Source organism: Spinacia oleracea, chromosome 1 (genome assembly GCF_020520425.1).
Source record: "Spinacia oleracea cultivar Varoflay chromosome 1, BTI_SOV_V1, whole genome shotgun sequence".
Lineage (NCBI taxonomy): Eukaryota > Viridiplantae > Streptophyta > Magnoliopsida > Caryophyllales > Amaranthaceae > Spinacia > Spinacia oleracea.
Window position 1 is genome coordinate 11,921,078 of NC_079487.1, and position 21,115 is coordinate 11,942,192.

Sequence of the window (21,115 nt, forward strand, 5' to 3'; positions counted from 1 at the left end):
GCTCTTGCGCGAGGCAGTGCGCGTCGTGGCGCAGCTCGCTTGCTGCCCACACGCGACTGCCATGGCTCGCCTTTCGCCCATGCCCATTCGTCCATAGCTCGTGGCCCACGACACAAGGCAGGGTTGCTGCCTTGTGCTCGTGCACCATGCCTTTCTCATTGCATTCGTGCCGCACGGGCGACGAGCTCCCTTGCTCGTCGTCGCATGCCCGCACTATACAACACCCCTTAAGGGTAACACGAAGCGTCCATTGCTTTGTGCGTGCAAGTTATATGAACGAATCGCATAAAAATTTAAAATTTATATTTAAAATTAATGACAAATTAATAAATAATATTAATTTCATAATTTTAGGGCGAAAAATCGAAAATTTATTATTCAATTGATTTCCGATTGTCTTGGATTCAAGTCTAGGTCATAAAATTTAAAATTTATCATAAATTTACAATTTTTATGGTGGTTTTTAATCATAGGTCACTAATTAAATTATAATTAATTATGAAAATCAAATTAATTCTAAATTATTCTAATTTTCAACAAATTAATCATAATTACAAATTAGATTGCATAATTAACAAGGCTAGGCATTCAAACTTGTTAAACATATACAGTAGGTCAATCAAAAATTCAAGATTTATCAACAAGAATCGCAAATATTTAATTTAACATCTTAAATTTACGAAATTTTGCATTCGAAAAACTAAAACCTTCGAAAAGTCATAGTTAGGCTTCGAATTTGAGAATTCTGGGTTCGGCAGAAAAATACTCTTTTTTGTCAAAATTTTAGAATGCCTTTTACATGCGGAATTGACACAAAAATCACTCGATTTGGATGAGTAACGAAGAAACTGCCGAAAAACTGCGTACGTATAATTAAATAAACGCAATTTGCAAATAATTAACAATTACGAAAATTAATCACCCCTTTTAATTCATGCAAATTTGTAATATTTAACCATGTTCATGCAATTTAGATTATGAAAATAATAAGGGGCTCGTGATACCACTGTTATGTTATGATACATATGACAATTCATAAATCATGCGGAAACAACCATTTAGCCAGGAATACATATTATTTACACATAATCATATAGCATAATTTAGATGCATACTCTTTGTTGCGTGCCTTCCCTAGCTGCGCCCGAACCGAACAAGAACAAGTCTTTAGGACTCCAAGTGTCGTCCCTCCGTAGATAGTCCACAGCACGTCCGGATCCGCCTTAAGATTGACCAACTAGAATCGCCCTTAAGGTACTAGAATTTTCGGCACTCTTAGGTAAGAAATATGACTGAATTTTTCTCTCAAAACTCACTTTGAATACTTGAATTAATCTCTTAAAATATGTGACCCTAGGCATGTATTTATAGAGTTATGGAAAGGGAATTGGAATCCTAGTAGGATACGAATTAATTAATCTTAGAATCCTATACGAACTCTAATTAATTAATTTATCCTTTTAGGAATAGGAATTTAATCATATACTAATTCTAATAGTTTTAGGAATCATGCATGAACACAAACTCACACACACACGGCAGCCACGAGGGCCGCCCATGCGTGTGCGTGCGAGCAGCAGCCCACGCAGCGAGGCCATGGCCTTGGCGCGCGCTGGGCCTGCCTTGCGGTGGGCCTGGGCGCTGCCTTGGCTGGGCGCGCGTTTGGCTTGCTGGGCGATGGCCCGACTTCGTGCTGGGCCTTCGTCCGGCAGGCCTCGTCCGATGCTAATTCGTACGATACGCTTCCGATTAAATTCCCGGTTCCGGAATTCATTTCCGATACGAACAATATTTAATATTTCCGATTCCGGAATCAATTTCCGTTTCGAACAAATATTTAATATTTCCGTTTCCGGAATTATTTCCGATTCTGGCAATATTTCCGTTTCCGGCAATATTTCCGATTCTGGCAATATTTCCATTTCCGATAATATTTTCCGATACGTACCATGTTTCCGTTTCCGGCAACATCTACGACTTGGATAATATTTATATTTCCGATACGATCCATATTTCCGTTTCCGGCAATATCATCGTTTCCGGAGTATTCATTTCTTGCCTGTGACGATCTCAGCTCCCACTGAAACCAAGATCCGTCGATTCCGAATATCCATAGATGGAGTATCTAATGCCATTAAATACTTGATCCGTTTACGTACTATTTGTGTGACCCTACGGGTTCAGTCAAGAGTAAGTTGTGGATTAATATCATTAATTCCACTTGAACTGAAGCGGCCTCTAGCTAGGCATTCAGTTCACTTGATCTCACTGAATTATTAACTTGTTAATTAATACTGAACCGCATTTATTAGACTTAACATAGAATGCATACTTGGACCAAGGGCATTATTTCCTTCAGTAGCACCTTATCGTACCAAGTTCCCATATATCACCAATCTTCCATAAGGAACTGACATCATAGTGAAACGTGGACTGACTGCTGAAATCAGTGCCTGCAGTGGCTGTTCAACTTACCAAGTTTAGTGGAACAGGAACTAACATTAGTGTTGCTTCCTTTTCCTGTTCCTGGTCCTAGAACCGTCTGCTCCTTTACTGCTCAACGAGTGTATGAGTTTAAATTTCTGTAACTCATTGATATTCTTCATAATAATTGAATTCTAGGAGAAAATAATAAAGTACAAGAATTGATCACCTTTGCTTCAATTTTTTGATTTTTTTTTTTGATTTTTTGATTTTTTGATTTTTTGATTTTTTGATTTTTTGATTTTTTTTTTTTTTTGAGACAAAGGCGTCATTACAAAATTTTGAGCTTTCCTAGAGTATAAGATCATATAATAATATAGAAAGGACTTACCATTAAATATAAGTTCCACCATCGAATATCAAAATCTTGTTCAATGTTCCCTACCTTATTCCCCCTGAGTTCCTTACCATCTTCTTTCATGCGGAACCTTGTAGAAGTGAAGTTCCATATGATACCTAGTAAATTTCTATGTGATACGTACATCATACGGTGATTTTCCTTCAAAACTTTTATTGATAAATAATAACCCGCTGCTTCTACTTCATCTTTGACTTCCCTCTTAAAACATATTCATAATTATTACTCTTCATGCATCGTCGAACCATAGGAAAGAAGAATATATTTTTGGAGTTCAAGGGTAGTGAGAATGTGAAGTGGTAGAGTACACATATGATATGAGATAAGGAAAGAACATTCAAAATTATTGAAAGATGATATGGAGAAAGACAAGATCAGGATTGTAGAGTATGATTGAACTTAGCACACACCCACAATCATAAGATTGTAGAATTATGCTAATGGCTCGGCCTGGGTAGGCTCAACCCAATCACGAAAACACAAACCTGACTTGGGGAATGATATTGGTATTGAAAGTTTGTTCCCTCTAAAAGATTTAAAAAGAAGTGCAATATTTCAGGAACACTACTGCCTTGTTCCTTCAACGTTTCTTTCATTGTTCCTTTGGCAACTTAGGAATTTTGTATTGGGACAACATCCAAATTTCTCAACGAGTCCTCTAATAATTTTGGGCAAGTGAATATGTCTTTTAAAACATGAGAATTGAGTGTGACACATTGACTTATAGGCGTGCATGATTTACTTCAATTGAAAAGTGTACAAGGGCCCTAAACGAAAAGTTCATTTGGGAAAAGAGTACTTTATGCTCATGTTAGTTTCAACAAGTCTTGTTCCTTTACTACTTGGTGATAGCATCAAAAGCATTTATTCACATGAAATAGCATTTAGAAAGTTGCTTCGGATTGGTTAACTCAGATTAATTATTAGCTTCGGATTGATCAGATCCGAGGCTGCATGCATATAAAATAGAAAGACAATGAAGTAAAATAAAGAGATAAGTTTAATGAAACACATGGTGCCAAGGGCTTTCCTCTTCTCATTAAACAACTTACTTGGATTACAGATAGAGTAAGATCATACAAAGCATTTCTTGAGAACATCGGCATTCCAATGGTTCTTCAAGATTGTTCCATCTAACTGTTTAAGCATAAAAGTGTCAGCCCTCTTTTCAGAGTGGATGATGTATGGTCCTTCCCAGGTGGATGAGAGTTTCCCATGGATCCTCCCTTTCTGAACTGCGGCGGCGTTTCTGAGTACTAGATCGCCAACCTTCAGAGGTCTGGCGTTGACTCTTCGGTTGTAATGCTTGCTGACCCTTTGTAAGTAGGCAGCGTTGAGAGTTCGGGCGTCGTTCCGGGCTTCATCTAGTAGATCAAGAGCTTCGGACAGGAGTGGTCGTTGCTTTCTCCATGGACTCCATCATACTTGTTGTATGCTTGGATCCTCAAGCTTTCTGTTCCGATCTCTACAGGGATGACAACCTCGGAACCGTATACCAGGTGGAAAGGTGTTTGTCCAGTGGCCTCTTTCTCGGTGCTCCGAAGGGACCAGAGTGTTCCAGGAAGCTCTTCCAGCCATTTGCTCTTCTCGTCCTCAACTCTCTTCTTGAGTGCGTTGAGGATGAGTTTGTTTGCGGCTTCGGCATGACCGTTGCTTTGAGGGTGGCAAACTGCTGCGTAAGCTAGGTGGATACCGAACTGCTTGCACCACTTTTGCAGCGGTGTGTTGTCAAATTGTTTTCCATGGTCGAAGACCATCAGCCTCGGTAGGCTGAACCTTGTGATGATGTTCTGCCAGATGAATTTGCGGACTTGTGGCTCAGTGATGGAAGAAACTACTTCGGCTTCGATCCTCTTGGTGAAATAGTCGACTCCTACAATCAACCACTTCTTCTGGTTCACAGCCGAGGGGAAGGGACCAATGATGTCCAACCCCCATTGTGTTAATGGCAAGGGATAGAGCGTTGATTGTAAGGTCTGAGCTGGTTGGTGGATAGCCGGTGTGAATTTCTGGCATTTCTCACACTTCCTCGTCATCTGTTTTGCTTCGGAAACCATGGTGGGCCACCAATATCCAGCCCGAAGGGCCTTGTGTGTCAATGCCCTGCCTCCGATGTGATTTCCACATATGCCGAGGTGGATTTCCCTTAGGATGTAGTCAGCATCGGTTGGACCTACACATTTCAGCAGTGAGGCAGAGAATGATTTCCTCATGAGCTCTCCGTTGGCATCGATGACGAACCATTTGTTGAATCTTTTCAGCTTTCTCGCTTGTAGCTTGTCTTCGGGAAGTTCTCCCCTCTCCTTGTATGCTATTACTGCGTCCATCCAGCTCGGCTTGGTACGTAAATTGCATACTGTGAGGGGTGGCAAATCGATGGTCCTTTCTTGGTGAACTTCCACATGGACCCACCTGTTAGGTCGATGAGCGTTGAGCTTGCGAGTTTTGACAGCGCGTCGGCTTGTGTATTCTATCCTCGGGGAATGAGGATGACTTTGAAGGATCTTAACTTTGACGTTAAGGATTTAATTTTTGCTAGGTAAGCTGTCATGCTGGGCCATTTGGCCTCATACTCCCCTCGGATTTGGTTGGCTACAAGCTGTGAATCAGTCTTGAGACAAACATGTTCGGCTTCCAGGGATAAACAAAGTTCTATCCCTGCGATTGCAGCCTCATATTCGGCCTCATTGTTGGTTGCTTTAAAGCCAATCTTCAGGGCATACTCTATGATTTTCCCTGTTGGGGGGATCAGTACAACTCCGGATCCCGAGCCATTTACTGTGGAGGATCCATCAGTGAAGACCTCCCAAGGGCTCTTTGTATCATCCAATACCTCTTGGTATGAGCATTCGGCCAAGTAGTCAGTGAGTGCTTGTGCCTTGATGGCTGTCCTCGGCTGGTACTTGATGCCGAACTTTGATAGCTCGAAGGCCCACGCAGCCAATCTTCGCGACCTCTCTATTTTGTCAAGTACTTTTTCGAGCGGTTGGCCGGTTAATACTACGATCTAATGAGAGTCGAAGTATGGTCTCAGCTTTCTTGCAGCCACCACCACTGCATATGCCACTTTCTCGATGAGTGGGTACCGAGTTTCGGCACCTGTTAGCGTTCGGCTGGTGAAGTAGATTGGCTGTTGCTTTTTCTCCTCTTCCCGAAGGAGTACTGCGCTCACGGTCCCGGGGCTGACTGCGACGTATAAGTATAGGGTTTCCCCCTCTTTTGGCCTGGCCAATGTCGGCAGTTGGGCCAGGTGAGCCTTGAGCTGTTGGAACGCATCGTTTTGCTCTTGTTCCCATATCAGCTCGGGGTGCACCTTCCTCGGGACACCGTTTTTCTTGACGGGTTCTGCTTCTCCTCCGGGGAGGGTCTTTGGCTTTAGAGATTTGAAGAAAGGAGCTCCCTTGTCCGAGGCTTTCGATATGAATCTCGACAGTGCGGCTAACCTGCCAGTTAGCCTCTGCACATCTCTCTTTGTCCTTGGCTCGGGCAAATCTAATGCTGCTTGGACTTTGTTCGGGTTCGTGTCAATTCCTCTTTCGCTCACCATGAATCGAGGAACTTTCCTGACTTGACCCCGAAGACACACTTCTTCGGGTTGAGTTTCATGTTGTATTTCCTCAGATTTCCGAAGGTCTCAGCCAGGTCTTTGACATGGTCTTCCTCTTTGATGCTCTTTACAATGGAATCGTCCACATAAACCTCGACGTTCTTTCCCTTCTAATCGGCAAAGACGTGATCAACTAGCCTTTGGTAGGTAGCGCCAGCATTTTTCAAGCCGAAGGGCATCATTTTGTAGTTGAACACTCTCGCACTCGTGATGAATGATGTCTACGCCCTGTCGTTGGGGTGCATGAATACTTGATGGTACCCTGAAAAGGCGTCCATGAAGCTGAGCAACGCGTGGCCACTTGTGGAATCCACCAATTGGTCTATCCTCGGCGCCAAATTGTTCCGGTGTTGAAACAATGGGCTTCGAATGAAGGCCCTTTTGATTGTGTTGAAGATCTTGCTAGCTTGAATGAGTTGTGTTCGAATTCACCTGCACAATAACAAGGTTACTGGCCTCGGGGGTGTTTCCGAGGAAATCCCCTCCGATGCCTAAGTAAGAACGATGCTCGGATTCTAGAGAGAAGTTTTCTAGAGTGTAGTCTTAAGGCGGTAAATTGGACGTACCTTGAGGTGTGAGCCTTGGCGGCTTATTTATAGTGTTTGTGTAGTAAATGCTCATAGGTCATTTATTACTAGTGGGTCTTGGGCCTTTGCTGGTGGCTGATCAGCCATGTTGAATAGAAGTGGGTTTGATGTTATTGTGTGGAGCCATTGGGCTTTGGATTTAGTGGTCGAATTGGTATCCAATTGGGAGCCCAAACATCCACTATACATTACCTATTAATTTTATTACATTTCTCTTATTTTTATCCATATTTTTTCTAGAAACAAAAGTAAATGAGAACATTACAAAAAAAAGGGAAATACGTACGTAATTCAGTCGTAGCTAAGCTAACATCGTTTTGGTATACGTAAATCGTCGTGTCCCCGAGCAAGACTTGACTCAATGGGGTCAAATGAAGGTGCTTGTTGTATAAAAATTGTTGTATTATTTTTATGGGATTTGTAAAGTTTTCAAGTATTCATATCTTTTGTAATATTAATTACTCCAATGATGTTTCAACTATAGCTTTTTTGTGTCGTGAGACAGGGTTAATTATTTGGTTCTCCTTGTGCCATGAGACAAGGATGGTTTTCCTTGTGTCATGAGACAGAGTTTGGTTTTTCTTGTACCTTGAAACTACATGACATTGTACCTTGAGACGATAGAACAAACATGAATATTGTTTTCATGTACCTTGAAACGACATGATAAACATATTGGTTTTCGTTTTACCTTGAAACGATCGCATATAAGTTTCGTCTTACATTGAAACGGTATGACAAGCATATTTGGTTTCCTTGTACCTCGAGACGACATGACAAGCATATGATTAACGTTTTTTTATTTCTCCAATCGTAATGTTCGTATTACTGCATTTACGATTGCATGGGTATTTGAGGATACATACATAATGTTTTTTTTTTGGTGTGACTAAGTTACAAGGGCAATATAAATTACAAATAGGGAGGGGGGTTCGAACTTGAGATCTATTCTTCACAGGCCCTCAGTCTTAACCCTAAGCCAAAACATCACCAGTTTGAGGGTACATTTTCTGAGTATGAAGGCAAGTCTTATTTAGATCGACAAAGACAATTTCCAGTTCACCAGGTTGATCTGACGCTACTATATTAAAAATAGATTTATTATTATTATAATTATTACTAGTAGACTTTCTTTTATTATTATTAGATTCATTTTACTGTACGTTATTGTTATTGTCGTGGGAATGCTTTTTGTGATGATTTTGGCCCTGTTTGGTAACTACCGGTTAGCTGTTAGCGGTAGCGGATTGTATTGGCAGTTTTGACTAACTGTTGGTATTAGCTTGTTTGAATAGCTGATTGTACTTAGCTGATTTTGTAAGAGTGTTTGGTAAATAGCTGATATATAATAGGTATTTGATTGTGTAAAATTACCAATAAGGACATTACCTTATTTAATTATAGAGAATTAGTAATTGCTAAATATATGAATATGTATGGTTATATTTTTTTGGAATTACATGTAGTAACATGAAAAATAATTAAACAACATTCCTATAAAATTGAAAATGTTATTTCTTGGTTTTGTGTTGAGTTCTTTTTCTAATATTTCTTGGTCTTTTGTTGGTAGAAGTAGTAATTTTGTTGCCCACGAGATCGCTCGTTGATTGTAGTGGGTCAATGATTGACATTTGTTGGGTATTCCGTCAAATCTTCCGTCAAATGTTCTTTTGTGCTTAATTGGTGATGTTTTAAGCAAGAAAAATCAAGTGCCTTTTAGGCTTCCTTCAAAAAAAATTGAAAATTTGTTAATCCCATTAACAACTTTTACGAGAATTAATGATTAAATGTATAATTTGCAAAATAGGATTGACTAATAAATAATTTTTTACATAAATTCATACTATAAAAGAAACTCAATTTTTATTTTTATTTTACATCATCTATTTAAGAAAAATTGTCTAGTTAAATAAATTTTAAAATAAAAAGGTAAGCAGAGTAGTAAAGTTAAGTACTAAAGTGAATAAAAAAATAAGAAAAATTAATTTAAATATCCAATCTTTGGACGATTTCCTGCTAATAATCCAACCTATCGATTATTTAATAATCCAACCTTTATAACCCATTCTCTTTAATTGCACCTAAATTACTTACAACCGGCAAAACATGCCAACAACTCTATTTTTTTTGTAAAAAAAAAACTAATCCTTCCTTATTCCCAAAATCTTCTGGAATTGGGCTAACTAGTAAGAGCATCTCCAATGGTTGTAGCTAGGGACTAGCTTGAAATTTATAAAAGTTTCAAGCTAATAGCTAAACCATTGGAGTGAAAATAACAAATTAGCTTTGCCAAGCAAATTAGCTTAAACAAGCTAATTTGCTTGACAACTAGCTCTCAAAATTGCCAAATAATTAATTGACAAGTGGACAAGTGGAATAAATTTAAATAACAAGCTAGTTGCTAGCCATTGAGGCACAAATTAGCTAGACAATAAAATAGCTTGAAATCTTATGTGGCATAATAAGCTAATTGTCAAATTAGCTTACCATTGTGGATGCTCTAAAGGAGTTCCAACAATTGGAACTTGAGCTCGGGTGGTTTTCACGAAGAAGGGAACAAAGAGAAAAGGGTGGAGGTTCATTCAATGGCGGCGACGCTCATCTGCTCATCTTTCTCATTAAGGGGAATTTTTGTTGTTATTTTCTCATTAGACAACCCTTAATAAATCAATCATCATGTATAATTCTACCAAGAATGCAAAATTGTGTAATTCAAACTGAAAATAATCAAAGCATAGAGACTCCTAATTTTTTCGTCGTCGAGGTGCATTCTTGTTGCCGAGTTGTGTTGCTACCTCGCATGCACCACAACAACCAGAGTTCAATTGGCAGCGAATGTCTACTCGTCGCCCTGCCTCTCATCTCCCTACCCTTGCTATGATTGTTATTGTTGTTGTTGGTTGGTGTTGTTGTAATAATTGTTTGTCGCTCGTTGGTCTAATTGCTCTTCTATGGTGTAATTGGAGGTGAAGAAAAACGGGGTTGTGGAAGGGAGGAGATAGAAAGAGACAATGGAGGAGGAGGGGGTTTGTGGTGGGTGTAGGTTGTTAACCGGTGGAGGAGTACTGTTCTAGAGCAGCAATATAGCAGGGGTGATGATAAAGGTCGCAAGTTGCGACAATTTTTAGTTGTAGCAATCTTACGTGTTGGAATCTAATTGGTACATATAGGCACCACGTAGGTTTGCGTCATCACAATATTTTTACTATCAATGCAATATTTTTACTATGAAAATATGTAAATAAGTTAATCGATAATAAAGAAGGAAACAAATTAGAATATTAAGATTTCCTACCTTTTTGTGAAATATATATAATAGATTATATAAGTTAAATATTATAGTTTCCAATCTAAATCACGACACATAAGCATGACATGTCATCATTGTGACACGGCTTAAAGGTCGCATGTTGCGACCTTTATCATTTTCGATATAGCAGAGGTATTGTAGAAGAGGAGAGAGAGACGAGGTCTGAAGGAGGAATAACGATGAGAATGATTATTTTTATAAAAAATAAAAAATAAAAAATAAAGAAGGAAGAAGGATTAAATAATAATAATAATAATAATAATAATAATAATAATAATAATGAATGGTTTCATGACACGTATACAAATTACCTACTATATCTGGTTGGTGACCGGTTGGGTATAATAAAAGTTAATTGGGTATAGAGGTTGGATTATAAGATAATAATCCAAAAGTTGTATTATTAACGGAAAATCGTACATAGGTTAGATTATTTAAAGTAATTTTTCCAAAAAAAGAAGTATATCAACCATATTTCACCTTGAGGACTAAATTGTCTTTTCAACTTACCCAACACAATCCTTTAATTGAAAAGTTACATTGAGCCACTTTTTGGAATTAGAGGATTCATCCCAATCCTCTAACTTCCAAATACATTAGAGGATTGAATTGGTCAAACCTCTAAATTAGTCAAATTCTCTAATTTTTTATGAATCCTCTAACAACCAAACACATTTATTTTAAAAACAAAATACTTTAATCCAGTGTATATGTACATCCAACTTTTTTATCCATATTTTATTATATATATTCACACATCTTTTCACATAATTTTCTTATTTTCTTAATTTTGTACAAATAGTAAACTTAAAAATCATTTGAAACGGATGCAATACAAAGGTGGCCTGACTATTGTTTGCACGTCACATGCTCAACTTCTCAACTGCTCATCTGCTACGTATTGTTAAAGACTTTGTGAAGGGGGTCAACCACTCAAGCATATATTAATATCCAATTGTTGTCAGTTTATACATTTATTGGTTACATTATAAAAGTTTATTTATATATTTTGCATCAAACAATTACAATATTAACAGTTTAAGTGGACGACTCATTGAACAAAACAGAACAATAGGCAACAAAAGCCAAAAAAAACTACCCTTCAAAAAGGGCTCTGTACCAACTGTGATCCCTAGTGCTCAAAACTATTGGTAAAACTGAATTGATTCTATTATGAACATTTTCTTGTATAAGGCTGCACACTCTTTCAACACTTATAACTTGAGCATTTCACAAAGTATTATTCCTTTCACTCCAAATGTGGTAAACTGTACACAAAACAGTGGTAAATAACACCCCTTTTCTAAGGTTTGTAGCCTTCTTTCTGTGCAACCACATGACCTTATCAGGAAGGAATTTAGGCATGCTACCAAAGAGAAATTTACTGCCAGCATCTGGAACTAAAATGGCACCCAAAAAATAAATGCTTGTGATCTTCCACGTCAAGCCCACAAAGCAAACAAATGTTATCTGTAGTGACACCAATTTTCAGCAGTCTGTCTTTAGTGGGTCTGCCTAACATAGCTAGCCAGGTGATAAACATGTGCTTTCGCTAGCCTAATCTACATCTACCCCCACACGGCATTAGTCCACTGCATTCTTGCTGTAGCAGCCACCGGTTGACAGTAGGCCTTCTTAATGGAATATTTGTTAATAGCCACCAATTGACTTTCTGTTAAGTGAGTTTTCATCAACTCTTTAATCTAACATATAGCTTTCCAGTACCAGCTATCTCTAGTTTTGGAGAATACTCCCACCAGGTCTTATCTTTAAGATAAACTGAGTGGATCCATCTAACCCACACATTATCTTTGTTAGTGGTAGTCATCCATACATGTTAGCCTATAGCTGCTATGTTTTATATTTTCAAGTTTATGAGCCCCAAACCCCCTTCTCTTTTTGGCTTACAAACATGTTCCCATGCCACCTTACCAAGAAGGCTAGAGTCAGCAGTGCTATTCCACATGAAACTTCAACAAATACTGTTAACAGTTTTGAATACACTCTTTGGCAAAATCATGATCCGAGGCCAATAAGTCCGTAGAGTCATTAACACAGAATTTACAAGTGTTAATCTCCCAGCAAAAGACATATTCCTAGAGCTCCAAACCTTGATTCTAGCACACATTTTCTCCACAATTTTCTCACAATCAACTATATTGATCTTTTTAGAACAAATGAGGATACCAACATATCTAAAAGGGAAGCACCCCTTAGAAAACTCTGTCATGTCAAGAATTATTAATTACTACATCCGTTTCAAAATAATCTTTACGACTAATATTTGCACAAATATTAAGACAAATAGATAAAGTGTGTAAAAGTATAGATTAATATAATAAAATATAGATAAAGTATATTAGATGGGTAAAAAGATGAGTGTTCTAAGAAAAAAATGAATCAAATAAGAGAAAGTGAGTGGAAAGTTGTAAATGTTGTGGGGTAAGAGAATTAAGATACTGAATTTTCATATACAAAAATAGAATAAAACAAAGTATAAAGAACATTACAAAACAGAGTAAAACGAAAAGTGTAAAGATCATTTTGAAACGGAGGTAATACATCTATTCTAATATTTAATAACAGGGAAGTTTAAAGTCCATATAGAGTGCCACGTGGCATCTTTTAGCATTCCACATTTTTTTTTCTTTATCTTAAAAGAAACTAAGAAACTATGTTTCTGTTCATCAAAAAGAAAAATAACTGAAATCTTTCTTCACTCAAAAATCCATTCCCATTTTCATGTGTTTGATAGAGAATAAACTACCTTATTCTGTTATTGCTCAATCTCTCATATCGTTTATTCTCCTGCGTATAAATCAAGAGAAATAAATTAAGAGCAAGTATTCAATTGTAATTTTTATTTTTCAGTAGTTTTTAGTTTCAATTGGAATTTCTCTTCAGCCTCCGATTTAATAACAACATTTGCAAGAAATATAGACCCTCTTTAGAACATTCCCATTTTATTTTCTTTAAACTTTATGCCCCTTCCTTCTCCAATACCTCTTTTCATCACCAAAAATAATCATGCCCCTTCGTTCTCCAATATATCTTTCACCACCAAAAATATTCATGCCCCTTCACCTTCGATAAATTTCATGCCCCTTTATATTAATTTCAAATAATATAATTACCAACTTATATTATTATCAACGTTGTTTTTTTTTACTGACACACGAAATAAAATACATTTCACTCTTAATCATATGATGAATTGAAAAATTAAAGTCACATTTAATACATAACAAAAGCCATGCATGGCACAGGGTCAATACTAATTTTATTAATTACGTATTATAATAAAAATGTAATACTTGGGGTGATGGCTACCACTCCGGTGGCTGCTAATGAGTACACCAAAAATTTTCCGATTTCGAATATCATGCTTGAATCGGACCTCCAGTTGGGGAAGGATTGAAATGCAAAGCTAACTACAAAACTTGCCAGATCGGAGAGTGTTATCCGAATTCTGAATGTGTTTGGAATTTGTTCGATAACATTTGCCAATGGTGCCGTGGAGTTGGAAATTGTTGTGGTTTTTTTTGGGGCGGTGTTGTCACGGCTTAACCTGCGACAATTGGTTTTTGGGTACTTGTCATTAAAGGTGCGGTATTTCATCTGTTCGTCAGCAGCTTGTTAATGAGTTTTTAGGCCCTGCTTAATTCACCTTATTTCAGGACTTTATTAATTATTTCAGATCTAATCAAATCAAATCAGATCAGATCAGATCAGATTAGAAAAAATAAGTTCAAATCAGATCAGACCAGATCAGATTGGATTAGATCAGACCCCTCTATATAATGTAATTTCAGATTTATTATCTTAATTTTATAAAAGAAAAATTTGTCAAAAATTACCTTATTAAATCTGATTTATGCGAGAAATCAACTACCTTATAACAAAAATGTTGTAATTGACTATCTTATAAAAAAAATTATGATGTAAGATACTACCTTTAACTAAATTTTGAACATATTTAAAATCGAAATTCCGGGATTGACTTTACCATGTATTTCCCGTGGCATCTGAAATGAGTAACTTAATGGCGCGTGAGGTGCATATCCTTAAGGCTCATAATTTGGACAAAGGTAGTATATATTACAACATAAAGTTTTTATAAGGTAGCTTCTCATAAAAATACGATTTTATAAGGTAGCTAGTTTTTGACAAATTTTCCTTTATAAAACAATGTATTCATCATGTTTTTAATAGATTTTATCCAACTTTCCGTCAACGCGGATCATAATTTAACAAATTTATTGGAATCCGTTAATGAAGAGGAAAAGATGGCTTGCAAAGAAGAGAATGAAAATGGAGAGATAAAGGGCGCAAACCATCATAACCAAGGATTATTGTTCCTCTATTACACTCACGTACCCATCATAACCTAAGAAGGCTAAGATTGCTCCAAAGAAAAGACCTAACACCAAACTTATTCCTCAATTTTCAATTTTTATAAAACTTACTCCCCATTTTCTATCTTTGAGGAAAAAAAAATCACAAATACATGAGACTCTCAAGTGCTTGAAATTAAGTATTTCAAGTTTAATTAAGAAAATAAAAAAAAAAATCAAAATAATTCTACTCTATATTATTAAAGTAAAGTGGTGAAAAGTGAGAGTTAAGCAAAAGGTCATCCAAGCCATCTCATGCATTAGGCATTTTGGACCATTAATCTCGCTTGATTGAACTTCATCCAATTCTCCTAACACATTATCACAACATTCAATTCACAAAGAAGCATTAATTATGTAATTAAATTTTTAATAAAATCTTAACATATTTGTTTAAATTACTAAACTCACTCTTTAATTATATTCTCTTATCTTAATTTCCTAATTAACCACTCAGCTCCATATTGATGATGATTTAATTTTCCCATACTGTAATATCTTAAATGTTACGATCATTTTTCTTACGTACTTACCTCTTTATACAATTAATTTACAATGCTATATGTTTTTCTTAGAGGAAGATCACAAAAATTATAATTTATTTTAGAGAATTGAATTATATAAAACCAATATGCATACATATGTTTTACAGTGTATATACAATTTTTTAGTTTAATATAATCAGGAATCCATGATATTGAAACGTAAACTAAACATGACTTCTCCATTTTAAATTTTACATTTTATATTTATAAAATGATTAGATATACAAGTAAGCTACAATATGTTAGTACGTACTTGTTTTGAGAGGGGGAAAATTTGGAGCAAACATTTTTAAAATGATGTTCTCTCCGTACTTTTTAGGAGTTACACTTCCACCGGATAAAGTTTTAGGAATATGAATTAATTTTCTTGTAATAAGATATAAGTGTGTGGATGTGTTAATTCTTTATTGTAAATATTCGATAGTGAGTAGATAATTATTGTGAGAAAATATGATGTGAGTATGTGTGGACTGTTGAGCCTTTGGAAGAGGAAACAAAATATTATATTTGAGAGTGGAGACCATGAGAGAAGAAACATGCATGATACATGTACGTACTATTTTAATGTAGAAGTTTCCTTTATACGGAGGGAGTAGTTTTGATAAACGAAATTATATATAAAAGATAATTCATTTTGTGTTTGGCAAAACATTTTTTTCCATCTGTTTTATTTTTTATATTTTAAAGAAGTTGTGCAAATGCAAGGGTAAAAAGTCATCTAACCAATTTTATGTCATACTTCGTAGATAACATGGACCATTGTTCAATCAAGATTATTTTTTTAATTATCATTAGATTATCTTAGAGCATCATTATTTTAGTAGTTGGACTAGATCATCAATCAAAATGCATGACAAAAAATCGAGTTTACATTGGTTGATGAATTTATTAAGATTAAATATTAGAATTTACAATCATAAACATTGGTTAAGAATTTGTCGTGTAGTTTTAGAATTTTAGGTGTTTCGCATACTCGCTCCTTCTGGGCTTTTTTATAAAAAAAATAAGATGGGATACTATTTTTTTGGTAATTATAAGATGGAATATTAGATGAATTACTATTCCTTCTTTTTTTTCCATGTTTTATAAGTGCTAAGTTTTTTAGATAATGTACTTATCACACAAATTGTTTCTTATGTTTTAACTTTTTTTCGTTTCTATACATACTCTAATTGTTATTGTAAAATCTCAAACATGCATCGCGTGCATAAACACTATTGAATAAATGACATGATAATAAATAACCCGTACATTAGCACGGGCATAGACTAATTCAAAATTAAACAGAATTAAAGAAAACTTTAAGCTAGTTACGATAGATTGCCCACACAAAAGAAAGAAAGAAAAAAATTGGCGAGAATAGTGAAGATTTTTTGGCCTGATATTGTTAGATAATGATTCAAATTAATATTTATTTTGTTAGAGTTTTTCTAGGAGTCAGTAACTTAGTGGTTTACAAGTCATGGACTAATGGGAATAATGGGCTAAAATTAATGGGATAAGTTTTCTGATTTAGTTAGTTAGTGGGTTATCATGGGATTATGTTTCCCTTAATTTTAGGTTTATTAGTTATCTCTAGCAGTATATAGATATATGATGTACGTGTATTTTGATTCAGAATGCAATGTTATTCGCTTATTTCTTTCACTCTCTTTCACATTAATTTATTCAACATGGTATCTAGAGCTCCAGGTTAGATCCATACCAAAAAAAAGAGAGGGTGAGAGAAAGGAACAAACACATCAGTTTGTTTCTACCGTGAGAACATACAAAAAAAATGTGTGAGTTGTGAGAGTCAAGAAAGCAACGCAGCTCTCTTTTCCATTATTGTGAGAGTTTGTTTGTGAGTGAATTAATTGTGTGGAGTATGGCGATTAATGGTAGTGGTTCTAGTTCTCAGCCCCTAATCCCATTGTTTAAGGGGGAGAATTATCATTTATGGAGTCTCAAGATGAAAACTATGTTCAAGTCTCAAGAGTTGTGGGATATGGTGGAGAACGGGTATACGGAACCGGCAGAGGCACCGGCTGAACCAGATCAAAGCCTACGGGAAAATAGGAAGAGAGATGCAAAGGCTCTGTTCTTTATCCGATCGGCATTGGATGATGAAAATTTCCCACGAATTTCCGCTGCGTCAACATCGAAACAAGCGTGGGAAATCATCAAGCAGGAGTATTTTGTTGATAAGAAGGTAATTGCTGTAAAATTACAAACCCTTCGTACACAATTTGAAAGTTTAACAATGACAAAGATAGAATCAATTCAAGATTATTTGTCTAAAGTGTCTTCAATTATTAGTCAAATGAAAATATACGGTGATAATATCTCAAATGAGTCAATTGTGGGCAAGGTGTTAAGGAGTTTGAATAGTGATTATAAACATATTGTGACTGCAATTTTAGAGTCTAAGGACATATCAACTTACACATTTAATGAATTGATGAGTTCATTAATGGCTCATGAGGAGAGAATGGATAAGTCTACGGAAGAAAACGTCGAGGAGAAAGCCTTTCAAGTTACGGGGCAAATGTCGGGTGATTGGTATTATGGTGAAGGTCGTGGTCGCGGTATGAGTAGTCGTGGTTGTGGTCGTGATGGAGGTGGTCGTGGTCGATTCGAAGGACAACGTCAATCCATGAGTAGCGTTCAATGCTACTATTGCAAAAGGTATGGTCACAAAGAAGATAGGTGTTGGGATAAGCAACGTGTTGAGAAAGAGCAAACCAATTTTGTTCAAAATGTTGAAGGAGAAGAAAGTAACCTCTTCTAGTCGTGTGTTCTTGTGTGTCGAGAGTTCGTGTTGAGATTTAAAAAAAAAATGTCAGAGTTCAAGTCGGAGTCCACCGCAATATGGATCGTTGAAGACAATAGCAAGGTTGAGCAATTGTACGTGATTTTGGATCAAGGGAGGATGTTAGATAATTATTCAAATTAATATTTATTTTGTTAGAGTTTATCTAGGAGTCAGTAACTTAGTGGTTTACTAAGTCATGGACTAATGGGAATAATGAGTTACAATTAATGGGATAAGTTTTCTAATTTAGTTAGTTAGTGGGTTATCATGGGATTATGTTTCCCTTAATTTTAGGTTTATTAGTTATCTCTAGCAGTATATAAATATATGATGTACGTGTATTTTGATTCAGAATGAAATGTTATTCGCTTATTTCTTTCACTCTCTTTCACGTTAATTTATTCAACAGATATGCCATGGATGCGAAAACCACTAAGCTTGTGAATTAATTGGAGTTGTTGTTGATTAGACTCGAAAAGAACAATTAGCTTTTTTTTTATAGTAAAATTGAGTTTGTGTTAACTGGACGGGGTAATTGTTTTAAGGATGAAGTTAGTTGAGGAAGAAAATAACATGGGCTTGTTGTGATGAAGTTAGTGAGGTAATAACCGAGGCGCGTCAATTGCTGGTTGAAAACTATTTCCAAACCCCCTCTTCGGCCTTGGCTTGACCTTGGCCGTCGAGAATTTCTGGAAGGGCTCCCTCTCTTGAGGGTAAAGCCTTACAATTCAAATACAAAAATTCTTCTCCATATTCAGTATGCCAAATCAAACCTGCTTTTTCCAGAATTTGCTTTCTATACTAAGGATAACCTCACCATGATAAACCTGCTGCTTGAATCTTGGCCTTCCTTAACTAACTCAAATCATCAGTATAATCAGTATAAGAATAAAAATGGTACTCCATAGCATTTTGTGTTTGTGTGTATTCATTTCTGTATAATTGAACTTCTAATTAGTATCTTTAAAGATGTTCATCCAATATATTTCCTACAACTTGGAGACTGTCTGCTGTTAATTTGTTATATTGGTTAAACCAAAAGCTCAAAATCAGAACGTCTGACTTTAATTTCCTTAACCTGTAGCATTAGTAATTCAATCTTAAGAGGACAGGTTACACATGCATGACGTACGTCTATGAATGCTTTATTGCATGATGTACATCTATGCATGTTTAAATCTTTACATTCAGTTTTCTTGACCTAGTCGACGAGCCTTAAATTCTTAAAGTTAATCGAATACCATTACTGAAAATTATATAGGCGATGTAGATCACACCGTTTAAAATTAGATCAATTAGAAATCAAAAGATTTGACATTTTTTCCATTAAGGTTATTCGAGTACACAACTGATCATTTGTTGTTATCTATTACTATATACTAAAAGAAACACCAGAAATAACACGTGTCAATTCCTGGTGTGAGTTTTTTCTGCCAAAAACCATTTCCCCAAAAAAGTGTATCTATTTTTTTTTATTCTTTACCTTTTTTTATAAATTATTTATGTATGGAAACAAAATTTAGTTTATAAATTATGATAATAATAGATACAACGTAATAATAATGATTCCAAATTGGTAATATTTTAGTCAAATCGCTATATTAAAAATGAAAAATAAATCACTCAATAGTTTGGTCAAATTACCATATTAACATTTTAAATATGCACATTAGATGAATAAATTTAAACGAGTATGTTAAAAATGTTATAACTATTCAGTAGTTTGGGAGATACCGTTAAATATTTTGTGAAAAAAATGATCAAAATCCGTGCGTGCACGTGATCTATTTTAGTTTCAGAGCTAAAATATTGTACAAAGTTTTAGGCTTCAGAAAAATAAGCAGATTGCTCCCACATAGGAAAAGAAGAAGATACAAGCTAGAATAGCGGTATAAATAAGTGGCCATCATTTTTGTTAAACTCACGCAGCCACGCAGTGAGCACAAAGCGAACTATTCTTTCGCCTTTTACTAAAGAATACCGTGTGCTCGCTGTATTTAGTGGCATACGTTTATTTTTGGAGGGAGTTCCATTAGGAGCTTCCATTAATACAGTATCACTTTTCAAGTACCGTGGAATGAATTAACACATACCATAGGAAATATTAGGTGGGAAAACATGTTTTATAAGTCATGTTGTAATAGCTACCATAGGAATTCTTATGAAATTTTAGGTGGGAATGAACTAACAGCTACCATATAAACTCTTATGTGAATTATGCGGAGTTCCGAATGCATTTCTAATTTGATCGAACTTTGATAAATTTTTTGTACAAGTATTCACTACAAGAATCAGAAGCAAGGAGGGCGATTTTATCATCAAAAGAAAGGCGATAATAAAATCGTCCTAGTAGAACGGATCAAATAGGGCGGTATTGTATTGTCCTTGTTGATATGAGCAAACAGGGCGAAATTATCTAACTGCCTTTTTTGATATTGGGTATTCATAAAGAGGGCGAAATTATTTAATTGCCCTTTAATATAACTAACAAAGAGGGCGAAATGTTTTAATTGCCTTTAATACCTCTAACAAAGAGGACGAAATGTTTTGGTTGCCCTTCAAAAATTAACCAGAGTAATTATAATATTAACAAAAGAGGGTGAAAGATTCTTCGTCTTCTCCTCCCCAGTTTCTTCTAATCCTTCATTTTCCTTTTTAACCGACTTGATCCAGATAAACTTGAATTTCCATTATCTTCTTCCAGATTCAAAAAGAAAAAAATAGTTTTTCTCTGCAAATTTTCTGGAACCCTAGAAATCGATTTGTTCAAAAAATCTCAAAAAAGGTACGAATCTCGTATTCTTTCCTTAAAATTAGTTATGTTGAAGGCAATTATTCTACAATTGGTTGATGTTTAGCGTTTTTTGGTTCGAATTTCGTGATTAGTACTATGATTCGTAAAATATGTTGCGATTTTTCCTTATGAATTTGCGAATTTGTTTCAATATGCAATATTAGGTTAACTGTTATCGTAATTCGATTTAGTTTGAATTGGTTGTTGATTTGATCGAATTGCTTGAAGATTAGTGTGAATTG

At 35.7% G+C, this 21,115-nt stretch overlaps 2 non-coding genes across 2 annotated transcripts; both read left to right on the forward strand.

The window, feature by feature from the left end:
* Positions 1-18,648: 18,648 nt before the first annotated feature.
* On the forward strand, positions 18,649-18,800 carry LOC130466382 (U4 spliceosomal RNA). The gene has a single exon (XR_008926615.1). It is a non-coding gene; the product is annotated as a U4 spliceosomal RNA (small nuclear RNA).
* Positions 18,801-20,006: 1,206 nt separating this feature from the next.
* LOC130466388 (U5 spliceosomal RNA) lies at positions 20,007-20,121 on the forward strand. Its single transcript, XR_008926621.1, has one exon. It is a non-coding gene; the product is annotated as a U5 spliceosomal RNA (small nuclear RNA).
* Positions 20,122-21,115: the final 994 nt, after the last annotated feature.